The 27,920-nt window shown below is 39.7% G+C and overlaps 1 long non-coding RNA gene across 2 annotated transcripts; it reads left to right on the top strand.

The window, feature by feature from the left end:
* The first annotated feature begins 708 nt into the window (after positions 1 to 708).
* LOC116471781 (uncharacterized) lies at positions 709 to 27,412 on the top strand. Of its 2 annotated transcripts, XR_009212494.1 has the most exons (7): positions 709 to 957; positions 11,305 to 11,421; positions 11,970 to 12,188; positions 22,751 to 22,894; positions 24,390 to 24,478; positions 26,224 to 26,259; positions 27,261 to 27,412. It is a non-coding gene; the product is annotated as an uncharacterized LOC116471781 (long non-coding RNA). The 2 variants fall into 2 exon arrangements; XR_004248863.2 differs by lacking the exon at positions 709 to 957 and having other exon boundaries at positions 10,594 to 11,421.
* The last annotated feature ends 508 nt before the right edge of the window (positions 27,413 to 27,920 follow it).

Raw genomic sequence — 27,920 nt, forward strand, 5'->3', positions numbered from 1 at the left:
AGCTCTTTACATGTAATCTTTTTTTTTTTTTTTTTCCCCAAGACAGAGTCTTGCTCTGTCACCCAGGCTGGAGTGCAGTGGCACAGTCTTGGCTCACTGCAACCTCCATCTCTGGGGTTTGAGCAATTCTCCTGCCTCAGCCTCCTGAGTAGCTGGGATTACAGGCACCTGCCACCGTGCCCAGCAAATTTTTGTATTTTCAATAGAGACAGGTTTTCACCATGTTGGCCAGGCTGGTCTTGAACTCCTGACCTCAGGATCTGCCTGTCTCGGCCTCCCAAAGTGCTGGGATTACAGGAGTGAGCCACCGCACCCAGCCTACATGTAATGTTATTTAATTACCAGACTGTTTATTTGAATCATGTGCTAGTATAACACCTGTTATACACACAAGGAAACTGGGACTGGAGAAGTTAAGAAACTTACCCTGGGTCACATGGTTACTGAGAAACAAAGGCAGGATTCAAACCCCGGTCTGTTCAGTTGCAAAGCTCTTGTCCTCTGCACTGTGCTCCCAGTAATAACTTCTTCTTTTTTTCTTTCTTTTTTTTGAGACAGAGTCTCGCTCTGTCGCCCAGGCTGGAGTGCAGTGGCGCAATCTCGGCTCACTGCAAGCTCCGCCTCCCGGGGTCACGCCATTCTCCTGCCTCAGCCTCTCCGAGTAGCTGGGACTACAGGCGCCCGCCACCACGCCTGGCTAATTTTTTTTTTTTTTGTATTTTTAGTAGAGACGGGGTTTCACCATGGTCTCGATCTCCTGACCTTGTGATCCGCCCGCCTCGGCCTCCCAAAGTGCTGGGATTACAAGCATGAGCCATCGCGCCCGGCGCTCCCAGTAATAATTTCTGCCACCTCGTCCTGCTGAATGAAGAACTGAATGAAATGCTTAACCCGAAATCCAAGGGTGATGGAAAAGAAATAAATTATAGAGGTTTTCTTCTTAATTTAAGTTCAACTGTAAGTCATTAGGAATTTATGTCTACTGTAATTGTGTTTGTAACTTTCCACTAGAATGTGTTTTGGATGATCTTGTAAAATTTCACAGAAAATTCATGGGATTTTTTTCCAATGTTAAAAGATGAGGAAAAGCAGCAATGTGGCACTAATGCACAGTTTATTTATAAGGAAATTATAGACTACACTAATACAACTACCTTCAGCTTAAATCCAATGACAGTTCAACTCCTGGTTCTTGAACATGCTGTACCATTTCATGCCCCTGTGAATGTGCACATGTTGTCTGCTCCACCTGGCCATGTGTCCTTCCTCCCCTTGGCCACGTCTATGTGTCAAATTCCAGCCAGTCCTCCAAGATGCTCAGACATCTTTCCCTTATTGAATTCTTTTCACCCCTGCCCCGGGAACCTAAACTTTTCTTTGCACCCCTATCTCAGTCTATACCTTATCTCTTGCTCTTTTACAGTTTTCACGATCTCATGGCAACTCTTTCTCATATGTCTGTCTGATGAGGAGTGAAGCCTCTTTGGTGCAGGACTGTTTTTTGATCCTTGTATCCCCAGTGCTGAGCATAGAGTATATGTTCAATAGACAGTTGGATGAATTTTTCAGTGAAGTATGACTTAGACAAATTGCAATTTACCCAACAGACCATGCTGTGAAAGTTGTGCAAAGCCTTCACCCTGATCTGATTAGATTTCTACTACATTTGAAAACCTGCCGCCCTCCTAAATTTTTTTAAGGGAAGTATATGTACACACATACAAGTAAACAATTTAATATTGAACATAGACAAAGCCTTCTCTGGAAGCAATTAGTTGATTTACAGTGCCATTTGTAGCAGTTTTATGTATGTGGGAGTGTATGAATGTACATCTTGGCCTCATGGAGTCATTTCTCTCTTGAAAATTTGAGATTTTATGTAATACTAAAATTTAATATACCAAGACATCCTTAGAGCATGTTTGCTCTAATACATAAGACTGGTTCATTCTGACATTCATTTGTGGCATTTCCATGACTGAAATAACCACTTTGAGAGAGAATCTCAATCCATACATGTGCGGTGTGGGTGTTAGTTAATATGGGAAACTGTATCTGAATCCAGCCTCTTTCTTCAAAGCTTTTCTTTGAAACAGATGTCCTCTGTCTTACCAAGAAGAGAGACTTGGGGCATCTTGTTAAATTAAATTTAGCCTAGGCTGGGTGCGATGGCTCACGCCTGTAATCCCAGCACTTTGGGAGGCAAAGGCTTGCGGATAACTTGAGGTCAGGCTTTCGAGACCACCTGGTCAACATGGCAAAACCCAGTCTCTACTAAAAATACAAAAATTAGCTGGGTGCAGTGGCAGGCGCCTGTAAACCCAGCTACGTGGGTAGTTGGCAGGGGGTGCAGCTGAGGGAGATGGAGGTTGCAGTGAGCCAAGATGGCACCACTGCACTCCAGCCTGGGTGACAGAGCAAGACTCCATCTAAAAAAAAAAAAAAAAAAAAAAAAAAATTAGCCTAAAGCTGCCTTCTTACATATTTTAAGTTGAGCTTAAACGTTAATTCATAAGTAGTGAAGTGTAATCTAACTGGAAGTATAAGCAGGCTGTAACCTACGTGTACCAATCACCGACTTTTCGCCACTCACAGGTGGCCAACTGTTTAAATGGAGTTCAAATAAGGCAAATGTCGAGCTGTAGCCAATCCAGCTGTTTCTGTACTTCACTTCTGTTTTCTGTACATCACTCCTTTTTCTGTCCATAAATCTTCCACCAAGCTGCAGTGCCAGAGTCTCTCTAAACCTGTTCTGGTTGTGTTGGGGGACGTGGCTGCCCCTTTCGAGAATCACTCTTTGCTCTCTTAAACTTGATTACATTAAATTTGTCCAAGGTTTCTCTTTTAACAGTCTCTTGGGTGCACTGGGTCACACCCTGTTTGTCTGGCTTTGTGCTAGGTCCTTTGTACTGAGGCTCAACAGGAAAGGCCTGATGTCTCTCATGGCAACTCGGCTGTTTGCATAGAAGCCTAAGGAGCACTAGTTACATTCTTTGGCGTTGAAATAGTAAAACTCCAGCAGCTATCTCTCAGTCTAAAGAATGCCAGAAGCTTGATGACACATTGATTGCTTTCCTTTAGTCTTTTCTGGCCATAAAATCGCCACATGGAAATTCAATTTCTTGAGATCTTTTCGGTTTTCTCAAATTCCGACTTCCTAAAATGTTAATGTATATCCCATGTGTTTAAATGATTTAGAATTGAGGTGTTAAAAATAACTCATCACCTATGTCTACGAGCCCTAAGAAACATTTAAGTTGCATGTAATCATATGATTTTAAAATTTAAGGAGCTGTTCAAGAAATATAAAATGGCCAGTTAAGGTAGTTATTCAGATGATTCAGATTTAAAGTAGTCTTGTAATAACTTTATTTGGTGTGTTTAATTATGATGACTTATAGTGGTTGAATTCTCTATGTAGATTTAGTTTTAATTTTAATTCAGCTACCACACCTGGTGTATTAGTTCATTTTCATGCTGCTGATAAAGACCTACCCAAGAGTGGGTAATTTATAAAGAAAAAGATGTTTGATGGACCCACAGTTCCACATGGCAGGGGAGGTCTCACAATCATGGTGAAGGAGAAAGGCCTATCTTACATGGTGACAGGCCAGAGAGAGAATGAGAGCCAAGTGAAAAGCAAAACCCCTCAGAAAACCGTCAGATCTCATGAGACATATGCACCACCATGAGAACAGTATGGGAGAACCGCCCCCACGATTCAATTATCTCCCAACAGGGCCCTCCCACAACACGTGGGAATTATGGGAGCTACAATTCAAGATGAGATTTGGGTTTGAGTTTGGGACACAGCCAAACCGTATCATCTGATTTTCTAACTTTGTTAGATAGACGAACTAGATAACACAATGAATACAACCTGAGCTTTTTGCTCTTCTCAGTGATTGGTCTGTTTCTTTATTTCTTTACTTTTGTTATGATATTTGGAATCCATGGCAATTGCAACTTCTGCATTTGGCTTGGTGATTTCTAGAAATGTCAGAAATTTTTACCAATCCAGTGTTTCTGTTTCCAAAGATTATTTGCTGGCTGATCAATTGGATATTGGAATTATCACCAATAAGTAAATGTGATATACTTTTAATCTGTGGCTCAGAAAGTGAGTTCTGCTTATCTTGATGGAGACAAATGACACAGTTCTAGAAACTGGGCAAGAATTCTCAGCTTATTTCAATCTACACTGGATCCCTTGTTCAAAGTTCTTAAGTGCTGGAATTTGTGGGAAAAGGAATGTAATATTTTAATCTGCCTCATGAACTGTTTATTATTTATGAAATATTTCCCACATTACTTACATAATGGAGGTGGAAAGAGGGAGTCTTTTTGGAGAAAGTATTAAATTATTTCCTTCCAAGTCCAAGCATAATTTAAGCAGTTTATAAGTTATCCTCACATTTGGTTAGACATAAATCTGAGTTATCTGGGTAAAATAAAAACAAATAACAAATTGGTAATTTAACTTAGCATATTAACTCTATCACATTGCTTAAGATGAACTTCAGACACCTGAGAGACAGAAGTAAACACTACTGGCTCTTCCTGTGGCACTACAAGATTTCTTTCCTCATTTCATACTCTCTGGTTTCTACGTATTTGAAATTTTAAGGTAAATTGACTATAACAATAATCAATTCCAATGTAAGTATGTGAGATGAGAAGTTTGGAGACCAGCAGAAGGGACATGTAACTGCTTTCTTATTATAATAGTGTTTGAGAAAAACTGGGGTGATACTGCTTCAATCTTCAAATTGTCTTATTTGGTACTCTAGTGTAGGTAACAGGATATATATATATATATATATATGTATTTTTTTTCCCAGTCCTGGAGGATCAATTAGGTGCTGGAACTTGCTCAAGAGCTTAGAAATAGAAAATAAGATTAACTCCTTAGAGTGTTATAAAATTAACACAGTAAGTGGGAGAGTGCAGTTAGTCAGGCACTTAAGTAGCTTGAGGCTTATAGTACATGTATATACTCTAAAACTAGTAAGTTAATTTAGCAACTTCATAGGGAATAAGATTAGCCTATAAAAATAAATTCCATTTCTAAACACTAGCAATGAATAATTGCAAATTTCCTGAATGAGTAAAGACTTAACAGAATGCTTTAATCAGCTTCAGAGCTTTTCCACAGTATAATGTGAGTGGCAAGGGAACTGAGTGCTTCATGGAACCATGTCTTTGAGCGACTTTCATAGTAATGCGTTCTTGAGCAGTTGGTCCTTGATTCATGGTTATCTAAGCCAAGCAGTGTAATAGAAAATGTGATACACACACACACACACACACACACACACACACACACACACCAAACTTAGACCCATCTTATTGCTGTAGGCTCTGACTACTCTTTTTTGATGAAATGACTGGGGTGTATTCTCATACCTATGGCTATTGAATTTTGTGTGCTTTCCACAGTGACAAAATCTCGTGTCATTTAGAACATGGTAGTATCCTTAAATCCTGCGTGGAGCTAAGAACTCTGCGAAAGAACGTATATTCAGCAATAGGATGGAAAAGTGTGTTCTTTTAGAAAAAGAATTTTCTCATTTAAAATTGCTACAATGTCACATGGCACCATCATACATATATAATTGGCAAATTTTTGTGTCAGTGTTGACACAGGCTTAAGGAGCTTTAAAAATTGCGGCCCTGGTCACCTGAATTTGCCATTCTTGATCTTGCCATAGAGAAAGAGAAAACCTCTGGCTTGTTTCGTCAGACTTTCTGCCCAACCCTTAGGCCACAATAGGCACACATTTCCACATTTCCTTTAGTCTCAGAGGCAAGACTATTTCCTGGTTGGTGGGCATACAGAATGCCAAGGATTCCATCTAGGCCTGGCCTGAGTTTGAATGTAGAAAGAAGCAAGACAATGGTTCCTTTTTGTAGCTCTTAATTACTGATGTGTGAGCTGAATGTTCAGGAACATTCTTGGGACAAACACTGCAGGTCATATTAACTATGGTCTATTTTCTACCTAATTAATCAAGTATATTATGTGGAGATTTTTCAAAGAACTCTCATATGTGTTAACTCTACCAACACATAATACCTTATTTTACCTTCACAATCATTTTGTAAGGCAGATGGAGATCTGCTTTCTGAAATAATGAAAGAAGCCTGGCTTGAGAATCAGATCTAGATTCTAGTGACTACCTTATAGCTTCACTTTCAACTTTATGATGCTTCTAAAATGTTTATTGTTTTCATTCTACATTAAGATGAACTATGAAACTCAGAGATTATTTCTTCAAGGTCACATTTTTCATTAGGTCTGGCGCTGACCTTGTAATAGCATGCATCTCTAGAATTTAAGGACAACATACTTGAGATGACTGGATACCAGGAACGTTTGGAAATGGATACTAGTAATAATCAACACACAATGGGTAAGAATGGTCCTTCTAAGTGATAATTTAAGCAACCAATCTTCCCCAAGGAGACAGGTAACCTGAGGAGTACAGATCTGGAAAATAATCTCCTCAGCTATATTGCCTACTGATGATTGATAAACAGTTGAGTTATTTGTAGGAATCTGTCAGGGTTTTAAATGTAGTCTAAGGGAGAGGGAGCCACCATGGTCCTTGTGGGAGATCTTGCCCTAGGATGGAGTTGATTGCATAGGCTAGAATTGCTGGATGACCTGCTCACAGGGAATATTTAACACCCTTGCTTTGTTTCTTTCTTTGCAGTATAACCTTCTGATACCAACTTGGCTTTCAATGTAGACTCATGTTATTCAGTCAGCAAACATTTCTTGAGTCTGCCAAGTGCTAGGCTTCATACATTCAAATATGAGAAATGTGGTCCTTGTCCTTGTGGAGCTTGTGGTCTACTTGGGGTGGAGGAGGGGAGAGAAACCAAACATATAAAAATGAGATACCTATTATAATAAAGGTATGAACAGAATGTAATGGAAGCAACAAACTATGCTGGGCCCAGGTCGAAGTGGGAGACAAAGTAATCAGAAAATTTTTTACCTGGGGGCTGACAATCTGATTCTCACAGTATAAGAGAGAAGGAGAGAGCTTTTTAAGTGGGATCAAAGATTTCTAAGGCAAAGAGGCACGAGAAAGCATAGCTTATTGAGAAAGAATGCCAGGTTTTGTGTGATCGGAGCTTGGATTCTGGGGGCCTAGGAGCAGGGATAGGAGAAAGAAAAGAGGTAACATTGGAGTCACATGGTCTGACACTGGCAGACTTTGATTGCCAGGCCAAGGTTTTTGGGTTTTGTTCTGCAGAAAATGAAGAGCTAATTTCATTTCTTCTCATAAGAGGGAGAAGAGTTTGGTGTGTCCAACCAGCAGGAGAATTCTGTTTCTCTTGGAAGGTAACTCTTTTTTTTTTTTTTTTTTTTTTTGAGACGGAATCTTGCTCTGTCGCCCAGGCTGGAGTGCAGTGGCGCAATCTTGGCTCACTGCAAGCTCCGCCTCCCGGGTTCACGCCATTCTCCTCCCTCAGCCTCACGGAGTAGCTGGGACTACGGGCGCCCGCCACCATGCCCGGCTAATTTTTTTGTATTTTTACTAGAGACAGGGTTTCACCGTGGTCTCTATCTCCTAACGTCGTGATCCGCCCGCCTCGGCCTCCCAAAGTGCTGGGATTACAAACGTGAGCCACCACGCCCGGCCTGAAGGTAACTCTTGATGGAGGAGTAGAGGTTTGGGTTTTATATATAGTCTTTTTTTAGGGCCAGTGGATCCATAGAATTCCAGGTGCATTGGCAATTAACCTGATTGGTAAAGTGGTGTTCTAGTTTATCATTCATTCTGTTGTAAATTTTGTTAGCTTCAGTCTTCTCTGGGATCTGATCAGCTATGGGTATCTCCAGGAAACTTGATTTTCTGGATCTGCACAATGGAAGACCATCCTGTAGATGATAGGTCACCCTCTGCAGTGTTTTCTACTTCTGTAACCAGCATGTCTCTAACTCTCAGCAGCAGATTGAAGTTGGACTCCAGGTTCTTTTAATCCTGGCCTATTGCTTACATCATTAGGTCATGCTACCTCTAATTTCAAAAGCTCAAATAAATTAGACTTTAGCTTTTTTTTTTTTCATGAGAATCAAATGCTTTAGATAGCATGCTCACCATGGCCATTAGGGCACTGGTGCTGATTGCAGCTTTGTCTTTAAGCCTCTGTAAGTCAGGATGGGTCTTCTTAATCTTTATATCCCCCATAGTCCCTAGAATGATCCTGTACCTGTAGTAGAAACTCAGTAACTGTTCACTGAGTGATGATTTCACAGTCATATTTCTCCTATAAATAGTTTTTGACTTGTACCAAGAATCTGTCTCTTGCTAATATTTTGCATTATCTATTAATATGAAATTGATTTAAGTTCATTCAACTTTCTTGGACAATTTCCATAGGAAAGAAGCTCATTATAACATAAATGAGAAGGACTAAAATTTGGAGAACAGAATTTAAGGCAGAGAGTCACTATTGCAGATATAAGCTTGGAGTTTATAACCACATTCAATGGCTGGAATCATTTGTAATGGCAGGGAACATTATTTGTCTCATCAGACTATTCTAGATTGCAGACTTTTCTCCTTTCAAACAGCATAACTTTGATGTTAACATATCAAACATTTGTATTTTCCCCGAAATGTATGATTTGAGGGTGGTAATATGAAATAGAGGAGTGTTCTGATAGTATTGTTAGGAGAGAAGTTTGTCAACTTAGGAGTTCTAATAGAATACTTCAATTAGAAAATGACTTCCCTTCCTGGGAAGGTAATCTTTCTGCCTCAGCCACTCTGTTTATCAGCATTGTTGGAGACCTACTAACTGCTAAAACACAGCAATAAATAATGCCTACATCACAAGACCTACATTTTACATCAAGAAGACCATACAGTAATAAATGGTAATTATTTTAAATAATACTCTAGGGAAGGCAAACTTCCAAAGAATACATTTTCAATGTGCCAGGCTGGTGAATAAAGGGAGCATTATACATCATTTTAGCTATTCTTTCCTTAGGGCAATAGTATATAGTGGTGCTTGCCTGAGAAACATGACACAATTTTTATTTTATTGCATGATATCAAGCATGAAATTTTCCTTTATTTTTAATAGTGTCTGAAGCATGGTTCAGGAATTTTTTTTTTAATTCTTGTGTTCTCAAACTGTTTAATCAATTGAAATTTAAAAAAATCTGAACTTCCACCAAGATTTTATCTCATTTTTACTTCTTTTGCCTGTAAAGATTTAGTTGGCTAATGAAGACTAAAATTTGTTTAAGCCCTGTATTCCTGAACTCTTTCTATCTTTATATTTCAATATGTGTGTGTTCTTGGGGCAGGGGCTGGGGTTGCGGGGAGTAGAAAGAGGAAGTGGGGAAAAGTACTTAAAAATACCTCTTATTCTTTTTGTTTATTCTCATGGTAAGCGGTTTTACAAAGTGCTGCGTAGGATAATTTCCCTGAAAATTTCCCTGGATTTTAATGACCTGAAGAATTATTCCAAATTTCTTCCAGAACACCAACTGGAAGAGTATGTGGTCTAGCCTGGAGTTTCCCCACTGTTTTTCTGGATGGGTCACACCTCTAGCCTCAGAAGGCCACCCTGGAGAAAAAATCCTTTCCTCCTCCCTGCCTTCCCTACCCGCTAAGCTAAGTTTGAGGTACTTACTGTGCTTGGCGTCCACTCACTTCCCACCTCTGATCTCCTGATGTGTTTGCTGCTGCGTTCATTTCCTTGGGGGCAGGTGCTGCACAGCTCTCCCACAGGTCTTGACACCTCCTCCCAGTCCTGCCCACTCCTAACTCTTCCACTCTCCTTAGAATTTGTCTTCTCTTTGTTTCGGATACTATTTAAATTTTGAAGAATAATTCTATGTGAATCGTGTATGTTCCTTTTAGACATATTTGCCTTTTATAAAAGCATACTTCAGATGCATTTTTATAATGGAAAAGAAGGAATGGTGGTTATTTCTGGTTCCATAAAGGTCTGAGCTTTTAAAAAGTGTACCTCAAATCACTCCCTGTAGACCACAGTGACTGTACAACCCGTTTGCATCCTCTCCCCAGCAGCAATTCTCTGTCTTTCACCTCCGACATTATTGCAATTACCTCCTTTCTTTATTCTCTTGTTAGAAATTTGTGAAATGAGATTGGCGGGGGATGAGGGGCTATGAAAAGTTGGAGAAGAGTGTAGTTAGTAGAAGCTGACTAAGGAATATTAACATCTCTGTGACATTCCCTTACTCTAGTGATCACTCAAGGATCAGTTTCCCTATTTGTCACATGGGCCTAGATAAACAGATGGGTACAACATTTTGTTCTTTCATGTTTCAGTAGTTTAGGAAATTTCCACAAAGGGGATTTTTTTTAAAGTAGGTAAGAAATTATGGGTTTAAGCTACTAATTAATTCAGAAAATGTAGGCATTCAACAAGATCTATTAACTCCACAAATATGTATTGAGAACTGGCTATGTGTCATTCACAGTTGGTAGGTACATAATTAGGTAGCTGTCACATAGGATTAAATATACCTAGGAGTTGCTTCTCAGCCTCCCACTTTTGGAAGTTACTTCTCATTGCTAGAAGCTTGGTGGCATTCTTAAATTATTCATTGTTAGCTTCTTATCATTTGGTTGTCCTTCAGGAATATGTTGCATTTATATAGAATTGTATAATGCTTCAAACGTGTTGTATTTTGAATTCAGGGGAGAAAATTTTCCCCAGATTTCAGTAAATCTGTGCACTTTGGTGTGGTGTTAATACCGCACATCTTTGCTCTCATTTGCACATTCTCTACTTGCTCAGCAAGACTCTGGATAATGGCTTTGCTGTACATATCCTGTATTAAAATGAAAACAAATTTAGTGCATCAATCAAAATTTGGCCACCTACCTGTGACCTGATGTGAGAACTAATGAGTTTTAGGTAATTGACTTTCCATGTATTGACAGTTGTGACTTAGTGCTGAGATTTTCCAGATGACTCTGATCTACTTTATGGATGGCAAGTTGGAACCCTTACCTTCCGAGGTCAGGAGTGCAAGCCCAGCCTGGCTAACGTGGTGAAATCCCATCTGTACTAAAAATTCAAAAATTAGCCAGGCGTGGTGGCAGCCACCTGTCATCCCAGCTACTCGGGAGGCTGAGGCAAGAGAATCACTTGTACCTGGGCGGCGGAGGTTGCGGTGAGCTGAGATTGTGCCACTGCACTCCATCCGGAATGACAGAGCGAGACTCTGTCTCAAAAAACGAAAAAAAAAAAAAAAAGAAGTAGAATAAACAATGGTTATTTTTATTTTTTAAATCCCAGAGATTGAAAAGGAAAGCAGTCAGACTCCTGAGTTGATTTTTGAGACTGGAATGAGAGAAGAAGTGGATGTGGGTCTGGAAGAGCTGGGCACCTGTACCAGACTGGGTGTGGAGCCTGGTAGGTAGTTGGGACTTCAGAGGGGCCTGGCTGAGCATGAGCCTGGCAGGTCTCAGCAGGCTGGGTGGAGTATGGTGCCAAGGGAGTAGTGCTGCTGGCAGTTTTTCCCTCTTTCCAGAGACCATGCCAACCGGTGACACTCTTTGCATGCTTTGAGTTGAAAGTTAGATGACTCTCCTGTTTAATTTATTTAAGCCTCCTAGAGTTCTCAGGAGATGATGCAGAGGAAGGAGAAGTGGAGGACCAAGCCAGTATGAGATTCTTGAGTTGGTTTCAATTATATTTGGTGATATAAGAGATCATTTTTGCATCCTGAAGGTGGTGAGAATTTCCATTTTATAGATTAGGATTAAGGCACTATGAGATTATGATTTGCTGTGTTGTGTGTCTAGTCACAATACTGAAATTTCAATAGCTGGAACCAAATAGCTTAGGCAGTCTTATTTCTTATTTCTCATTTCTTATTCCATTATTTTCCATTAAAAGTATTATTTTCCCCATTTTTTATGCTTAGCTTGTTATTGTGTTACGAATCTTTCTTGTTGCAGGTGACAGAAATCCGACCTGAACAAGCTTGAGCAAGAAAATTTGCTACAAGGAATGTGCTGTATGGATTTGCTATAAGGAATGTGCTGTCACATACCCTGAGGACAGGAATATGGCTAAGCCTTAAGTATATCATCCCAATAAGCTGTGGCCAGGCTGAACTTGTGCTATACAACGGCAGGCCCCAACCTTTTCGGCACCAGGGGCCAGTTTTGTGGAAGGTAATTTTTTCCACAGACAAGGGTCAGGGGAATGGTTTTGGGATGATTCAAGTGCTTTACGTTTATTGCACACTTTATTTTTATTATTATTACATTGTAATATATAATGTAATAATTATACAACTCACCATAATATAGAATCAGTGGGAGATCTCAGCTTGTTTTTCTGCAACTAGACAGGTCTCATGTGGGGGTGATGAGAGACAGTGACAGATCATCAGGCATTTGATTCTCATAAGGAGCATGCAACCTAGATGACTTCTATGCACGGTTCACAGTGGGGTTCACGCTTCCATGAGAACCTAATGCCGCTGCTGATCTCACAGGAGGCAGAGGTTACTCACATTACTCAGGGGTAATGTGAGCAGTAGGGAGCAGTTATAAATACAGATGAAGCACACTGCTCACTTCCTGCTGTGCGGCCTGGTTCCTAACAGGCCAGGGACAGGTACTGGTCTGTGGCCCAGGGGTAGAGAACCCTTGCTATTCAACATGGAGACTCCTACAAAGCTGATGAAGTCTGGACTGGGAGGAAGATAGTCAAGGGGCAGTTCCCAGAAAAGATGTGCTCTTAGGCAGACAAGAAATTGTTTACTACAATTAATAATAACTTTGAAATTAATTATATATATTCCACTTACAAAATGATTCAATGAAGCTAATAATGATACTATTCTATATTTTATAAGACTATATATGTTACTTCATATTAATCAGAATCACAACTACCCAGTGCAGTAAAGCATCAGGTGTATCTGTTGCCATTTTTATAGATGATGAAACCAATGTGCAGAGAGGTTATGCAGTTTGCCCAAGGACACACAGCTGGTAAGTTGTAGAGATGGAATTCAAGCCTTTCCTCCACATCCTCTTCTTATAGGCTTCAGTTCTTAAAATAAATCAACTCAGTTGTTCAGGTCTTTTTCACTTATTTGAAGGAAACAACATTCTGGATTAATTTCAAGTGAAAATACCCTGGAGGCACACTGAATTTTCAGACGTGGACAGCTGGTCATCTGAGGAAGCTGCTGCATTTCCAGTTCTCTTTTGGTTGGGAGAAAGGCGATTCTTCATGCTCCTCTGTTCTTTTGATTTCCTATTGGCATCTCCGTTTCCCTCCATACCTTTCAACATTCAAGCCAGATGCCAATTGTCTGTGTGAAAACACACTGCATCTCAAATATACCAAGATGCCATAATATTTGACCATATGTGAATATTCCAGTAAACTCCTGGGACTTATGTTCCAGTGTCAGTGCTGAACAACAGGAAGACTGTAAATACCATCAGCTAACCAGAAGACTCACATATGCCTCATGTTTATAAATGCCCGATAGATGTAGTGCGTTCTAAATTTGAATTTTTGGTGCAAGAAAGGGGATGGGTGCTCTCTCCATGGAGGCAGTGCAGCTTGCAAACATACAAATGGATGGGACCTCCTCAGGTTGCTGCTGATCATGGCAATTAATTATTGTGGAGAGACTTGCAAACAAGAAACATCTCTTGAGATGAACTCTGAAAGAAAAGAAGAAAAGAATGTGTCCATGGTAGCCAACAGCTATATTAAATAAAATAAAGTTTGAACTAACTATATTAACTGGGCCAGAAAAATTCCCCTGAAGCTGGACAGGGTGGGATTAAATTCTGAAACCTTAAGCAAAACACTTCAAAGGACATAGGATGAATTTTGAGCAATATCTTTATCTTTGCCACCCCCCACAGTCCCCAGCCTCCTGCGATGCTGGCCTCGTCGTTGAAAAACACAAAAGCAAACCACTTCAGGAGGATTTACTAGATGCCAAGCTTTGTTTTGGACCTGGTGAGAGTTAAGAAGATGAAATAAACAAGCCCTTTGTTCTCGAGTTGCCCAGTGATTTAGTATGAGAATCTTTATTGTCATAAAAGTGCCTAACAATGCTAGGCAGGAAGGCAGGAAGCAGGAACTGAAGGCAACGTGTCCTTGGAATGGCCCAGAGAAGAGACTGAGACTCTTAGCTTGACTCTGAGCTGACTTAAAGGGTCTGGTATAATGGCAGTTCTTTTACTGAACTGCACTCTCTTCTAGTAAGTATAAAAAAGTTCTATTGGCAATAATAATAGCAAACAATAATAGCTTACTGTGCTAAGCACTTTAATTCTGTTATTGGACTTTCAAAACAACTTATGGAGGATGATACCATTACTTTTCCTGTATTACAGCAGAGGGAACTGAGGTTTAGAGAGAGAAAATAATTTGCCAAAGTCATATAATTGTTGTCTTATATAATTGTTCATCCCGTGGAGAATGGCATTTTCATTTCTACAGAGATCAGAATGTGTTAATTGTTATCTATTTCCTGTCTCAAATGTGTTTTACTCCTCACCTCTGCCAAAGCAAGCTCTATTTATCCTGCAAGAACTGTGGAACTTCCTCTACTTCCATCATAAACTCTTCCTGGGACTCAGTGACCTCTCTTCCCACAGCATACTTGGAGAATTTATGCCTGCCTCATGTATTTGGCAATTGATCATAAATGGTCCTATGTTAATTCTCATTTGTTATATGATATTGTTTAATTTTGTTTAATCTTTCCATCCAGATTGTAAACTCCTTCTTGCTTCTAGCTTTGTCTAAAGGATTAAAAGTGAGTCTTTTATACTATTCACCACAGTGCACAACTGAGTTGTCTTTGTATTTATTTGAGTTAAGGTTGTATAGGTTATATATTGCTGCTTAACAAATTTCCACAGACATGGTGGCTTAAAACAACACACATATATTTCTGTAATTATAATTCTGTAGGTCAGATGTTGGGCATGTCTTAACTGGTCCTCTTCAAAGTTGCAATCAATGTGTTAGTTGAGGCTCAGTTCTCATCTGGAGGCTCAAGTGGAGATGGTTCTCCTTCCAAACTCACTTAGGTTGTTGGCAAAAGTCATTTCCTTGTGGTTGTAAGACTGAGGGCTCCAGCTTCTTGCTAGCTATCAGATGAAGCCTTTCTCAGCAATTATTGGCTGCCCCTTCTACCCCAGGTCCATGCTACATGGTTCTCTCTCATATGCCTTTTTACAAAATGGCAATTTTCTTCTTCAAGACAGCTACTGAGAGAGAGTCTTTGGAGCAAGTTTGCTGGAAAGATGGAGTCTTACATAACATAATGTAATAATGAGAGTGACTTCCTATCTCCTTTGCTATATTCTATTGATTTGAAGCAAGTCACAAGTCTTACCTAATCTGAAGGAAATGGGGTTATACAAGGGCATAAACAACAGGAATCTGGGGTCATGGGGGGACCACCTTGAAGCCTATCCACCACAAAAATGAAAGAAGCAAGAAATGTACAAAGATTTGAGACAATTATATTTCACTTAGGAAATTAAAAAAAGCACTTACAAATTTAGAAACCTGATTCTGAGCTCCTTGTTTCAACTACTAAATAATCACCATCAAAATTTGAATAATCTTGGCTAAACAACAGGTTTGGCTTGTGGAGATGGAGCCCAGGAGATAAAGCATCAACTAAGAGGTGTGTATTGAGGGAGATAACTTGCTATGAATAGTCCCCGTTCAAAGTGATGTAGTCAACTCAAGCTCTACTCTTGCTGGAGCTGAGATACAAGGCCAACTAGTCAGGAGTGGGTGGCAAGAAACTGGGTGTACTAGGACTGGGGTTCAGTCAGCCTTTCAGAGAGAGAAATTGGAAAGTCCAGGTAGTTGGTTAAGAACCCAGCCTGGAGGAACAGGAATATAGCCTCTTTAAGGATTTAGTTGCTATCAGGAAGCTGAGGTTGAGCCACAGCTGTGAAGAATGGATGGACCAATACACAGGTGGGCCCAGTTAATGTAGGATTGTGGCTCAGTGGGCCTATCCCCATTTATAGGACTATCATTTGGCTGCACCTATGAACAGAGGGGAGGCTCTTAATGTTCTCCTTGTAGAAGACCTCACTGAAGGAAGGGTCTAAGAATTATTGCATGACATTTAGGTTCTAATTCCATAGAGGTCAAATTTGCAGGAAGCAGTACATATTTACATTTTGTTTTTTCCTAAATATGAGACACATTTACTTATTTATGAGATTTCATTTTTATGCCTTCCTTTCTCTTCTTCTCCCATTGTTTAAACACCTTAATCTTCATGAAAACCCTTAGATTTCTATCCAGTTCTTTTTTTTTCATTGAAACCTAATGATAAAGATATTATCCTATTGATGGAACAAATTGGATCAGATATGCTTTTCTGCATATTGCTTATTTGTCATAAGCCTTCCTGTGCCTTTTTAAATAATACATGTTTTATAGGGTCTTTCTCCTGTGACTCATTTTTGGAGCTGATCCGATAAGGAGTTATTCTCCAGACGTGGCACCACTGACCCTCATTTCAAACTACATTTTTAATTTATTTTAAAAAAGATATTTCATTCACAGAATCCCCACTGAGCTTTTTATTGTGAAAAATTAGGACCCGTAAATCATCCCCCTCAGAACACTATAAATTGTATACAATTGAAACATTCCATGGACTGAGCTTGGCAGTTTGATGAAATCACTCCTTTGCTTCTCTTAATTTATGAGTTTTCTCCATTCTCCTCCCTCCTGCTCCATCATCACCTTGCCCTCCCAGCAAGAGAGGGGGTGGTATTGTGCCTTTACATTGCTCACTGGGGTTTATTGAGTATAATTTGTGAGTGAATTTATATGAACCTACAATATTGCAATTTATCCAAAATTATGAACAATAAAACTTTTCATTTTCTCCTGGCAGTCAGAAGGGACGTGGGTTGATCACGCAGGAGGTAGCTCAACATGGTGCACTGGGGAAGAACCAAGTACCTGGAAGCCAGATGACGTGGGGTAGAGGCACAGCTCCCCCAGTTGTTCGGAGACTGAGGCCTTGGTTTCCTCAGAGCATGCATGATCTTTAAGGTTGTTTTTTTTAAGCTCTCACGCATTTTGATTCTATGGATTGAGATGGTTTTTGCCTTGTTGCTTCTTTTTAAAGGGTAATTATGAAAACCAATATGATGTATCTTAAAAGTTTGATTTTCGATATGGAGAGTTAGCTTTCATTTTTTAGGGGAAAGAGGGGATGAGAGTAAGGAGAAGGCACAACTATGTAAAAGAGCAAAGTACTCCTGATTCTTGTCTGTGAGGTTTGCACTGGATTATAAGGTCCTTGAAGCCAGGGGCTGTGTCTTATTTAACTTTGAGGCCCTGGCTCCCAGTAAGAGAAACTGATACCTGGATTTCTGATAAAAGTGTTGAATTAATATGGAACAATCCAAAGGCGAGTTACCCCCACAAATCCAAGTGCCTGGAATAGTGCCAGACACACAGAAGGTGCTCAATACATAATTGTTTGATATCCAACAAATGGGCTACTGGCCATAATTGGGATCTTGGTGTTTCCCTGTTTCCACTCCTGGCCCATGTGACATCCTTATTTTTTATATCTTAATGTTTTTCTTGACTAGGATTCCAGATGGATTTTTTTTTTTTTTTTTTGATGGAGTCTCACTCTGTCACCCAGGCTGGAGTGCAGTGGCATGATCTCAGCTTACTGCAACCTCTGCCTCCTGGGTTCAAGTGATTCTCCTGCCTCAGCCTCCCAAGTAGCTGGGATTACAGGGCGCCTGCCACCATGCCTGGCTAATATTTTGTATTTTTAGTAAAGACAGGGTTTCATCATATTGGCCAGGCTGGTTTCGAACTCCTGGCCTCAAGTGATCTGCCTGCCTCAGCCTCCCAAAGTGCTAGGATTACAGGAATGAGTCACCACACCCGGCCTCCAGATGGATCTTTTAAGAAATTGCTAGCTTTTTGGCATCACTACTTCTCGCACTGTTGGAAAGGGTTTTGCTGCTGAAGAAATAGGCTAGAATTCAAAGATAGAGATTATATGGCAAGGTGGCTGAGCTTTAGCTCTGGAGAGAGACTTGGGTTTGAATGCGGCCTCTATAACATAAGCTCCGTGACCTTTGGTGGAATATTTTCCTCCTGCTAAGCTCTACTCTCCTTCTCTGTAGAATGGGGGATAATAATTGTACTTATCTCTTAGGGTAGAAGTGAGGACTCAAAGCAGCTATCCATATCAAGAGCTTAGCCCAGTGCTGGCATGTAGTAAGTATTCAATACATGTTACCTATGACTTGAATTTAATTATTATTAGGAGTATTGGTGTATACATCAGTAATTGCCACAGTTTTTACTTTTGCATTGCAATTCAGATTTTGGCCACTGCACTCCAGCATGCATAACAGAGGGTCACCTCTCTCTCGCTCTCAAAAAAAAAAAAAAAAAAAAAAAATCAGACTCTGTGGGGACACTATGATTATTGTCCTATATACAATTTATTTAGTTAACTTTTTCTTTAGCTTTTCAGGATATATTTTGAGATCTTTGTGTTAAAAGAAAAGAGTATCACTGATATTATAATAATAACAGAACCTCACCATTTTGGATAGAGAGCGTTGCTTGGATTTCTAATTATTTCTAAGTGTAGTTTTATTTAATTTCAGGCCTTTAGAAAAAAAATGAGAATATAGTGCTGAAGCATCTGGTATTTATGTTTTTTCACAAGATGGAAAATTTCCTTCCCGACAGTTGTTGGTTATGACTTTGCCTATGTGCAATTATAATACAGCACACTACTGTTTTAAGAATAGTATCATTAGCGTCAGAATGCAAAACAGTTTGAAATACTCAAAAATCAAGCTGAAGCCAATTCCCTTTTCTTTGACCTGCTTGCAGGATACCCTGACAAGGCATGAACTGGAGTATGTGTCTTGGAACTATTTACCCCTTAAATATGAAAAATGTAAATAGGCGATGGAGTTTGGGGTGACAGAGGATCTAAAGTGATGGCCACCCAGCCCTTGCGAGTAAAATATGGCTCACTTAATGACATTTCAGTCCTAAATCACGCACAGCAGGCGAGTTTGTGGGCTGAGCGGCTTGCACAAAAACATTCCTTCGGGACCATTTAAAAAGGCTGAATAAGCAAGGAATCCTGTGTGACAATGCTCAGAATACCAAAGGAGCGGTTCAGGTATACATATTATTGCCTGTGGCTCCAAGCCCAATAACCTTTCCCTCATTGAGATAGATTCCCTGGACAGAAAACAAATCCTTTCCAAGTTAGAGAACTTTATCAGATTTATTTCTCATTGTCAGGTCAGCATGCAGGAAACAAATGAAGTCTGCCGCGTGATTCATATTAGAAGGAGAGCAATTTACAGTGCTCACTCGCTTCTCATAAACCTTATTAATGTTTGGCATAGGGTGCCAAGGAGTCATAAAGAATCATCCTGCTGAACATTTATATCTGCTTAGTCTCTGATTATATGTCCTCGACACAGCTTAAATAATGGCAGACAGAGCATCTCGTGAGCAGGAAATGAGAAAGTAACACATGTTTTTGTCTCATAATCAAATATTCTTCCCTATCTTTTTAAAGTCTTCCCCTGGGAGGCAAAGAACTGTTTTTAGGTTTCATTTTTCCTTAAGCTGTTGCTGCTCTTGCCTGTAATTTCCACTTTGTTTAGATTTGTCACAGCCCTAAAATGGAATTAAGTTGCTTATTTATGCTCATATCTTCTGTTATTTTGAATTTGGGGCATTTCTTAATTCAGTCATGGCTATATAGTTGCTCCACTTCACATTCCCTTTTGAATTCTAGCCCCTTGTGCCTTCGTGATGTGAACTCATTAAGGATAGTGCTAACTTATTTATGAAGTTCTCAACATATTTGACCTAATAATACTAATAGATGACATTTGTTCAATGCCACCTATGTGGCACGTAAAATATAAATATATGTGCCAGGCACCTTACATTTATATTTTATTTAATCATCATAAGAACCTCATGAGGTAAGTAGTATTATTATCACACTCATTTTAGAGATCGTTTACCCAGGGATACAGTGCTACTTAACAGAAGAGCTGGAAATTGCACCCCAACAATCCACTCTTCACTGAGCTGCACTCCTTCTCTAGAACATTAATTTATAGTTCATTGAGTGTGGTGCTCTAGAAAACATGAGCATGACAAAGAGAGAAGAGAGGAGGAAAATGGGAAGAAATAAGGTTAAATGTAGAAAGATGGACAGCATGACATTCTACCAGCAATTGAGCTGAGGGACTATTAGTTGCACAACTGGCTCTTGTTGAATTTAATTGGCTTCTCAGGTGCCTTGCTAATGGCTAGTGATGTGGATGGGTCATTTGACCCTTCCAATAACTGAAAAGGACACTCTTCTACTATATGGAATTAATTGTTTGGTAATTTTTTGTTTTGAAATAATTTTAGACTCTCAAAAAAGTTACGAGTACAAGGAACTTCCATATCCCTCCAACTATAATATCCTAATTGTTAATGTTTTACCACATTTATTTTTATAATTTTCTCTCTGTATAGACACTTATTATTTTATGAATCATTTGAGAATAAGTTGCATGCTCAAATACTTTGGTGTGTGTTTTCTAAGAAAAAGTAAATTCTCATATAGCCACATTATAATTATTGCAATCAGAAAGCTAATACTGATTCAATGCTAACATCTAAAGTACAAACTTATACTTCACCAGTTGTCCCAATGAAAAGGTTTTGGGAGGGGATGTTCAGGGACCAATCTAGATTACATGTTGCGTTTAGTTGTCTCTTTAGTCTCTTTTAGTCTGGAACAGTTTCTCTTTGTCTTTTTTCATTTTGACATTTTTAGAAAGGGTATATAGGTCAACTGTCTTTCAGACTGTCTCTCAATTTGAGTTTGCCTGATGCTTCCTCATGATTGCACTGAAGTTATATCCTTTGGGCAGGAATGACACTGAAGCGATGCTATGTTCTCAGTGCATCATACCAGGATGCACCTCATGCTAATTTGTCCAACTATTGGTGATGTTAACAGATTGCTCTAATGTAAGGCTACAATTTTTCAATGTACTAAAGTTAAAATTCGATTTAGATTCTAATTTCCTCAGAATTGGGTTCAAATCAAGTCCATCACTTAAGAAGCTTTGGGTATTCTGAAAAAGCTAGCTTCCTGATCTGTAAATATCAGGATCAGTCATGGAAAGTGGTGCCTGGCACATACATTTATATTTTATGTGCCACATAGGTGGCATTGAACAAATGTCATCTATTAGTATTATTAGGTCAAATATGTTGAGAACCTCATGTAAGTATTGCTTAATGTCTTGGGACATTAAGCAGACACAGGGACTTGGTACTCCCACTCCAGGGAACAAACCAGAAAATGGCAGAATTATTGTATAAGACCAGGTCTGGGTTGGCACCAAGCATGACTTGAAGAAGGCGCCAAGGATGGGGCTAGAAAGCTAGTTAAACTTTTAGCCTCAAATCTGGCTGGCTCTGAGAGATTGAGGAAGAGAATCAGAAGATTTCAGCTGGGGGAGAAGCAGGGCAGTGCGTGGACTGAGCTTGATGGCATGACCAGCTTATGCTGCTAAAGACCTGAGACTCATAATCAGCAACTGTGCAATCAGCAATAGCAGTTGTACCCACCTCATCTGTGCCACCTTATGGAGGCATTATTATTGGCTTTTTTGGGGGGTCATTTAATGAAAATTTCTCACTTTCAAGGTTATTCTTCAACCATACATGACTTGTGCAGTGCTGAGAAACACATAGGATGATTTGGCCTGGGCTCCATATCCTTCCCAGGAATATCATAAGACTGAGAAATATGGTCTCTTTTCCATACCTCCAAGTTGCTTTTACATGGATGAAGAGAATCAGAATGCTTGGTGAAATATGTGTTCAAAAACAAATGTACCAGAATAAAATTACATTAGAAAATAATTGCTTCTAAAAATCATCACCCATTCTTACCCTCTGTTATTCTGTTCTCTTTCAACTCTCTGTATTTTAATCCCTTTCTTCTTCCCTGATGTTTTCTATTCATTTAATTTAAGCAATGTTTCTGGATACCATAGCAATAGCAATGAGGTGTTGTATAAACATACAATGGAGCAGAATGGAAATGCTTCCTATGGTAACAGAAACCATAGAAACATGTGCGTGTGTGTGTGTCACACACACACACACACGTGCATACAAAGCTGTTTTGGGGTCAAAGCTTTGTAGAGTTCATGCAACTAGGAAAATGAAGTGTTTCACTGTGATCACATTGCTATTTGTTATCTATTGTCATCATGATTTAACATTTATTGCATGCCTATAGTCCCCTGGACAGACCCTGGAACTAGATGTCAACTCTACTTAGTGGATTTATGTTTGAAATTAGATAGCAAAGCCACAAAATGGAAAAAGACGAGAATACTTCCAAAACAGAAATATTGAATGATGCATTTTCAGAAAAATTAGGTAAGGAGAAAATTAGTTTGACCTGGGCAGTTAGGAATGAAGGATATGTGAGGAGACTTAAATGTCTAGATTAGGAATGGTTTCCAGCCATTTCCAAGAACCCTGGGAGGGACTGCTTGTGCTGCGTGATCTAACACTTTAATCCTCTTCTGCCACAGCTCAGACCCCATGGGGTGGAACCTTGAGGAGGAGACTTCCTGTCTTGGATAATAATAACAAGCTGTCTTTTCTGTAGGCGAATTTTCAGGTGGAAGTCTCACTCTACCACTCTCATAACCAATGCAACAAATAATCAAGTCCTCAAGCTGCAAGGAAAACTTTGAGGGGATTTTTTTAAGGATGTAAAGATCATTAAACAATGAGGAGATAGTTTCTTAGAGTAAGTTTTTTTCCTCCTTTGCCAGGTGCCTAAAATAATCTTTTTTGTCTACCTTAGACACCCCCCACACTTTTTAATATTAAAAGTCTGTTAGTAACAAACAGCATGTTATTTATGGAAACTGCACAATATTAGCTTTGCTAATTACATGGTTACTCACTTTCCCAGGACCAGATCACCTCTTATTTGTTTCCAACTGCTGTGGCCACCATGTGTTTTAAGGGTAAGACAGAAATAATAAACTGCAGGTTTCCAGGGTACTCACGTATTATTTCTGCAGTTCACACAGGAAGCATACCATCTGGGTTTGAAGGGCACATCATTCCAAGGCAGAGTGGAGTGAGTAGGGCTTTCCCAATAGAGCCACTGACTCTATGGGGAAATTTCAAATGGAGTTTTGGGGTCAGAGAGACCTAAGTTCTAATGCCTGGCACAATAACTTCCCACTTAATATGAAATCTTCTTTGCCTTCTCTGTAACTTCTCTGCCTCTTGGCTTTCTGTATATAAATTGGGGATAATGATGCCTAATTTCTAGTGTGGCTCTGAATCTTAAATGAGGTGATACAATATGGCACTTGCCATAGGGTAAGTTATTACTGAATGATGGTCTTAGTTTCTTTCTACTCCATTTCTGTCTCTTCTAAACTCCTAAGAACTAAGCTGAGAAGGCATAAAAGATGACATACAGACCATTCAGCTCAAAATCCAGAAGAAGCAGCCCAAACTGGAGTATATTCTGCAGAAGATTTGCTGTCTTAAGGGAGCTAGTATTACCTCAGCTTTAACCCTCCTTCCCATCTCTTCCTAGTTAGTGAACTGGTGCCACCGCCTGCCCATTAGAGAACCTGAGCTATTTGTTCAGTGATGCATGTCTCTGGATTCTAGCACTGAGCCTGCATAAACTCCCAATTCAGTCAGCAACACTGTGTTAGCATCTACTAGGAATGGTTCAGTCCCTGTAGGTCTGGGAAATAATTCCTGTGGTTACATCAACTGCTTGGATCTTTGGATCCATAAATTTTGTCTGTCTCTTCTTTTTTGAAGGGTTTTCTATTTGAATGTTGTTTTATCTCAAAGGGCAGTTGGTTCCATTCTGACATGGTAGAGATATATGAAGCTTCCTTCAACTGACACAATTTGGCTAGATGCCAGCCAGGAGTACCTCCAGGATATTTTGGCTGTAGGATAAGTTACAGATAGCCTGGCCTTGCCACATGCAATGATCGGTTGTAGTAATAACAATCTCTGGGTGCACAATTGGTTGCCTGAAAATGTGAAACTTATTAATTATCCTGCATTTCTGCTTGGCTGCTAGCTACTCTGTCTAGACCCTGTTTCTTGGCATTCTGTCATCTGTCATTTCTACCACAAATCCCCTACAGATCTTTAGTTGCTTATGTTCCTCTACTTCATTGTCTTTCTTTCGGCCATTGGCTGTTACTGTGATTTTTTTTCATGAAATCAGAGTTTTAGTATTCTTTTTTTTATTATAGGGAAAAGAAACCATGTCTCCCTGAATCAGTGTATCCCAATGTCTTCTAGTTTCCTATGTTGGCTACAGACAAGATAACCTATTACTAAGGTAGGTTGTGTGTTTCTAGCCCACCAAATCCATTCAATAGACCTTTTTGCATCTGAGTGGTCAGGTCCTAGATGACACTGGAGGCATAGAGGTGAACTCCCTCCCTGGCCTTCAGGTGCTCACATTGCATTTGGGAACTTAGGCATTAAGCAAACAACCATGATACAATGTGCTAAGTGTTATCATTAAGTATCAACAAAGTGGTTTGAGGGGTGTTATGTTCCCCCATATTGACCTGAAGCTGTAGTATTTTGACTGCTTCTAAAGTATCTGTATGTCTCTGCATGTCCAGGCAGTCTGATATATTAACAGGGCCCTCTTTTAATCTTGGAGTTTCTATGTGGATGATAAATTGTATAGTCTTTCTATTTATAAATAAAAAACCAACATAGGAGGCTAGTTTAATTTGTGAACAAATATGTTTCTATTTATTAAGAGTTCTTGAGTTGCCTGCCTCTACATTAGTGGTTGAGGCAGTGGAGTGAGTTCCTGATCTGACTCACCTTTCTCACCAACAGTGATACTTGTACTTTAGCATATACATGAGAGACTGCATTGATTCTATAGTCTAACTGGAATTTATTCATTCCTTCATCCGTCTACTCAATGAATCAATTCTACATTTACTGAGCACTGATTGTGTGTCAGCCAATCTACTAGGCACGTGGGATACAGGGATGATCTATATAGATATATCTCTGCCTCCACAGAAGTTACAGAGTGGAGCCTCAAAAAGTGATTTCAATTTTATCCATCTGCTTTGTGTCTTTAAATCCTTGCTACCCAAAGTAGGCTCTCAATATTAGCAGCATCAGTGTCACCCAGAAGCTTGTTAGAAATGGAGAACTTAGGCCCACCTCATACCTATTGAATCTGAATCTGCATTTTCAAAAGATCCTCAATAATCTGAGCAGATTCTGATTCAGTTGGTCTAGGGTCTTCACTTCTGACAAACTCGCAGGCAATGTCAATGCTATTGGTCCATGGATCACACTTTAAGGGACTGCCCCAGGGCTTTAAAAAATGTGGGTTGCAACCGAATAGTGGGTCATGAAATCAATATAGTGAGTTGTAACTAGCATATTGAAAAATATTTTAAAATAGGATAGAGTACACAAACAATTCAGAGTGCATTTCATGTCATGATGAAGGCACTGTTGCATGAAACTTGAATTAGCTTTTTATACACCTGCACACAGACACACACACAGATGTATGTAGACTGAGTTCTGATGAAAACGTATTTCTTAATACGGGTTGCAGCTGATAACAGTTTGAAAGTTACTGTTCTAGACAATCTTATCTAGGCCAGAAAGAAGTCCTCAGAAGTAATTCCAGTCTAGAGCAGAGAGCTCAGATCAAAGGGGTTCTGTTAATATTAGAACTATCCAGAATCCCAGTGAGGACATCCAGGAAAAAGTAGAACAGTGGGGCTAGAAAGATCCTCTCACTAGGGGTGACAGCTGTGTGCTGATTGGATGATGAGATACCCATGATTAGTGGCTTGTACCAGTTGGCATTAGGTTTTTGCATGACCCAAGATTTTGGACTGTGAGCTCCTTGAAGGTGGGACCTGTATGTTACTCCTAGAGGCTAAAACAGTGCCTTTCCCGCAGGGGGAATTTCCACAGTGTACTGTGACTTTTTATATCTTTCATACTACTCAATATACCACATGTTACAAATGAGGTCTTTTCTGTCTTTCCACTGGGAATCATGTATTATTCATCTTTGCTTTTTTCTAGGGCCTACTCCAATATCTAGAAGATGGCAGATATTCAGTAAGTTTATTCACTTAACAAATATTTTATTTGTTATTCAGCAAAGAAGATTTTCTCTCAGCTATGTTACCTCAGTTTTAGAAGGCACACATTTGAACGGGCTTGATAAAGAGCAAATCTGTGAAAAACAAACACTTGTGGACTAAATGGTATCACATTTACAGAGCTGTAAGAGAGGTACAAGTCACCCTGGGCACCGAGTTTTATGCTGTATTGTTTAACTTTCCATTTCCCTTGGTTCAATTTGTCTCTCTCCTAAAATTATGTTTCTACCCCTTACATTCTCACCGCCAATCATTTATTGCTGCACGTGTTTTTCCCCCTCCATATACTTTGCTCCTTAATTCACTAAGGGACTGTACTAACATAGCCTAAATACCCACCTTCCAGCCACCCTTCAGGAGGGTATTAGCTGTATTTGTGCACAGCGAGGGTGCCTTCAAGGCAGAGGGCTTCCTCCCCTACACCTCACTTCCAAACCTCTTTCCTTTCCACAAATGCTAGTGCTAGGCAGCTGTGCTCACTATTATCCGTCTTCTCTGTAGTTCTTGACTTTGCTTGTACATTATAACCACCTGGTATTTTAATATTTCCCATGTCCAGGTTGCAGTCCAAACCAATGAAGTCAGAATCTCTGGAGGTGGGACAAAGGCATTTGTAGTTTTTAGGCTTCTCAGATGATTCCAATGTGCAGTGAAGATTGAATGCTATTGCTTAGGAGAAAATTCAGTCACCTGATATTTGAAGTTTAGGTAATTTCCTTAGCCCTCAAAATATGTTCATTTCTTTTCCAGTCCTTATTATCCCTGCCCAAGTCTGAAAATATTTATATTGCTATTTAATCAGAAGCAAAGCAATTAAAATGTACATGTTACTCAAGAAGAAGAAGCATTAGACCATTGCTCAACTTATCACCTGTGTGGTTATTAAGCTATTGTCTCCATTTCAAAAGCAGCTTTCTGTATTCTACTTTGTGACTCTGGGTTTTTTTCACCATCTAGCTCTTAGGTGGCACTAGAAGAGGACCACAAGCCTGCCAGAGGGAGGAGAGTATTGCTTCTTCCTGTTGCCATTAGTGTCACCTCGGCAGTGACTTTTCACCCTGGAGTGGCAGGCAAGTTTCTAGATTATTTGGGTACTCCCCAAATCAGTCTTGTTGCACCCCCTGAGAGATACCAGCAGCAATGAAGTGTGAGTCCCAGCTCTGGGCTCCCCCTCCAAGATTCTGGGTTTTCATAATCTCTTGTGCTTATTAGTGGTGTTACCTTAGTGTGTCCTTTTTTTTTTTTTTAAATTTTCAACACTTGTCCAGCAAGTTTCTTATTCTAAATTGCTATATGGAAACATCTATTCTTCTCTTCTTTGACTGTACCTAACTCAAAATGCCTTCTCATTTAACAACCAGTGCTCTGCAACAAGGTGGGCTTTCTAGGAAGGCAAAGAACAAGAAGGCTCAGGTTGGCTTGTCTCCATTTGGGGCAATGGGAGTGTGCTGGAAGTCTTCCAAGGAACAAGAGTGAGAAGAAGATGCTAGAATGAAGAGGTGGACAGACATAGGGGAGGAAAGTGCACTGGATACAAACTTTATTACCTTCATTATTTTGCTAGGTCTGTCTTAGCTGAGAGACTCTGAGAGTATTAATCAGAGATAAATGGGAAGC

Source organism: Hylobates moloch, unplaced genomic scaffold (assembly GCF_009828535.3).
Source record: "Hylobates moloch isolate HMO894 unplaced genomic scaffold, HMol_V3 SCAFFOLD_2, whole genome shotgun sequence".
NCBI classification, from domain to species: Eukaryota; Metazoa; Chordata; class Mammalia; order Primates; family Hylobatidae; genus Hylobates; species Hylobates moloch.